The following is a 3855-nucleotide window of genomic DNA, read 5'->3' on the forward strand; positions in this document are numbered from 1 at the left end:
AGAAATGCTGGGCTGGAAGAAGCACAAGCTGGAATCAAGATTGCTGGGAGAAATATCAATAACCTCAGATATGCAGATGACACCACCCTTATGGCAGAAAGTGAAGAGGAACTAAAAAGTCTCTTGATGAAGGTGAAAGAGGAGAGTGAAAAAGTTGGCTTAAAACTTAACATTTAGAAAACGAAGATCATGGCATCTGGTCCCATCACCTCATGGGAAATAGATGGGGAAGCAGTGGAAACAGTGTCAGACTTTAATTTTTGGGCTCCAAATCACGGCAGATGGTGACTGCAGCCATGAAATTAAAAGATGCTTACTCCTTGGAAGAAAAGTTATGAGCAACCTAGATAGCATATTAGACATTACTTTGCCAACAAAGGTGCATCTAGTCAAGGCTATGTTTTTTCCTGTGGTCATGTATGGATGTGAGAGTTGGACTGTGAAGAAAGCTGAGGGCCGAAGAATTGATGCTTTTGAACTGTGGTGTTGGACAAGACTCTTGAGAGTCCCTTGGATTGCAAGGAGATCCAACCAGTCCATTCTGAAGGAGATCAGCCCTGGGATTTCTTTGGAAGGAATGATGCTAAAGCTGAAACTCCAGTACTTTGGCCACCTCATGCGAAGAGTTGACTCATTGGAAAAGACTCTGATGCTGGGAGGGATTTGGGGGCAGGGGGAGAAGGGGACGACAGAGGATGAGATGGCTGGATGGCATCACTGACTCGATGGATGTGAGTCTGAGTGAACTCCGGGAGTTGGTGATGGACAGGGAGGCCTGGTATGCAGCGATTCATGGGGTCACAAAGAGTCAGACACGACTGAGTAACTGAACTGAACTGAACTAGGGTATATGCCTCAAAGGGGGATTGCTGGGTCATATAGTTTTTTAAGGAATCTTCATACTATCTTCCCTAGTGGCTGTATCAGTGTACATCTCACAAACAGTGCAAGAGTGTTCCCTTTTCTCTACTCCTCCTGTACCATTTATTATTTGGAGACTTTTTGATGATGGCAATTCTGACCAGTGTGAGGTGATATCTCTTTGTGGCTTTGATTTGCATTTCTCCAATAATGAGCAATGTTGAGCATCTTTTCACGTGTTTGTTAGCCATCTGTATGTCTTCTTTGGAGAAATGTCTGTTTAGGTCTTTTTCCCACATTTTTATTGGGCTGTTTGTTTTTCTGGCATTAGTTGCATGAACTGCTTGTATATTTGGAAATGAATCCTTTGTCAGTTGTTTCATTTGCTATTACTTCCTCCCATTCTGAGGGTTGTCTTTTTACCTTGCTTATAGTTTCTTTTGCTTTGCAAAAACTTTTAAGTTTAATCAGATCCCACTTGTTTACTCTTGTTTTTATTTACATTAAACTAGGAGGTGGGTCATAGAGGATCTTGTTTTGACTTATGTCATCAAGTGTCCTGCCTATGTCTTCCTCTAAAAGTTTTATACTTTCTGGTCTAATATATAAGTCTTTACTCCACTTTGACTTTATCTTTGTGTATGGTGTTAGGAAGTGTTCTAATTTTTGTCTTTTACGTGTAGGTGTCCAGTTTTCCCAGCACCATTTATTGAAGAGGCAATCTTTGCCCCATTGTATATTCTTATCTCCTTTGTCAAAAATATGATACCCATAGGTGTATGGATTATTTCTGGGCTTTCTATATTGTTCCATTGGTTTATATATCTGTTTATGTGCCAGTAACATACTGTCTTGGTGCATATAGGTTTGTAGAATAATCTGAAGTCAGGAAGGTTGATTCCTCCAGCTTCTTTCTTCTTTCTCAAGACTGCTTTGGCTATTTGGGGTCTTTTTTTGTTTCCACATGAAGTGTGAACGTTTTTGTCATAGTTCTGTGAAAAATGCCACTGGTAATTTGATAGGGATCACATTGAATCTGTAGATTGCATTTGCTAGTATGGTCATTTTCACAATATTGACTCTTCCTACCCAGGAACATGGAATATCTTTCCATCTGTTTATGTCATTTTTGATTTCTTTCATCAGTGTCTTATAGTTTTCTGTGTACAGTTTTTTCATCTCCTTAGGTATGTTTATTCCTAGATATTTAATTATTTTTGTTGCAGTGGTGCATGGGATTGATTCTTTAATTTCTCTTTCTGATTTTTCATTCTTAGTATATAGAAACACAAGTGATTTCTGTGTATTGATTTTATATCCTGCAACTTTTCTAAATTCATTGATTAGTTCTAGTAATTTTCTGATACTATCTTTAGGGTTTTCTATATACAGTATCTCTAGTGAAGGCTATGGTTTTTCCAGTATTCATGTATGGATGTGAGAGTTGGACTATAAAGAAAGCTGAGTTCCAAAGAATTGATGCTTTTGAACTGTGGTATTGGAGAAGACTCTTGAGAGTCCCTTGGACTGCAAGGAGATCCAACCAGTCCATCCTAAGGGAGATCAGTCCTGAATATTCATTGGAAGGACTGATGTTGAAGTTGAAACTCCATTACTTTGGCCACCTGATGCGAAGAGCTGACTCATTTGTGAAGACCCTATCCTGGGAAAGATTGAGGGCAGGAGGAGAAGGGGACGACAGAGGATGAGATGGTTGGATGACATCACCGTCTCAGTGGACATGAGTCTGGATATACTCTGAAAGTGGTAATGGACAGAGAGGCCTGGCATGCTCTGGTCCATGGTGTAAAGAGTCGGACATGACCGAGTGACTGAACTGAGCTGAACTGAACTGATGTACAGCATCGTGTCATCTGCAAACAATGAGAGCTTTACTTCTTTTCTAATCTGGATTACTTTTATTTCTCTTTCTTCTCTGATTGCTCTGGCTAGGACATCCCAAATTATGTTGAATGTTAGAGGTAAATGTGGACACCCTTGTCTTGTTCCTGATCTTAAGGGGAAAGCTTTCAGTTTTTCACCATTGAGAATAAAGTTTCCTGTAGGCTTATCATATGTGGCCTTTACTAGGTTGAGGTAGGCACCTTCTATGCCCATTTTTTGAAAAGTTTTAATCATAAATGGGTGCTGAAATTTGTCGAAGTCTTTTTCTGCATCTATTGAGATTATCATATGATTTTTGTCTTTCAATTTGTTAATATGGCATATCATATTGATTGATTTGCATATATTGAAGAATCCTTGCATCCCTGGAATAAACACAACTTGCTCATGGTATATGAGGATTCTGGTGTGTAGTTGAATTCCGTTTGCTAAAATTTTGTTGAAGATTTTTCCATCTATGTTCATCATTGGTATTGGTCTGTCATTTTCTTTTTTTGTGCTGTCTTCGTCTGATTTTGGTATTGGGGTAGTGGTGGCCTCATAGAATGAGTTTGGAAATTTTGAAAGAGTTTTAGAAGAATAGGTTTTATCTCTCCTCTAAATGTTTGACACAATTCTCCTGTGCAGCCATCTGGTCCTGTTTTTTTTTTTTTGGTCAGATTTTTGATCACAGCTTCAATTTCAGTGGTTGTAATTGCGTTGTTCATAATTTCTATTTCTTCCTGATTCAGTCTTGAATGATTTAACTTATCTGAGAATCTGCCAATTTCTTTCACGTTATCCATTTTATCACCATATAATTGTTCATAGTGGCCTCTTATAATCCTTTGTATTCCTGCATTGTCTGTTGTAACCTCTCCTTTTTAATTTCTAATCTTGTTGATTTGATTCTTCTTTCTTTTTTTGTTTATGAGTCTGGTAAAAGTTTGTCATTTATTTTTTTAAAATTTTTAATCTTCTCATAGAAACAACTTTTAGTTTTATTAATCTTTCTATTTTTTTCATTTCTTTTCCATTTATTTCTGCTCAGATCTTTTTGATTGCTTTCCTTCTACTATTTTTTTTTTTTTTGCTCTTCTTCTTCCACCT

The sequence above is a fragment of the Bison bison genome, unplaced genomic scaffold (assembly GCF_000754665.1).
Source record: "Bison bison bison isolate TAMUID 2011002044 unplaced genomic scaffold, Bison_UMD1.0 scf7180017864478, whole genome shotgun sequence".
In the NCBI taxonomy this organism is placed as follows: Eukaryota; Metazoa; Chordata; class Mammalia; order Artiodactyla; family Bovidae; genus Bison; species Bison bison.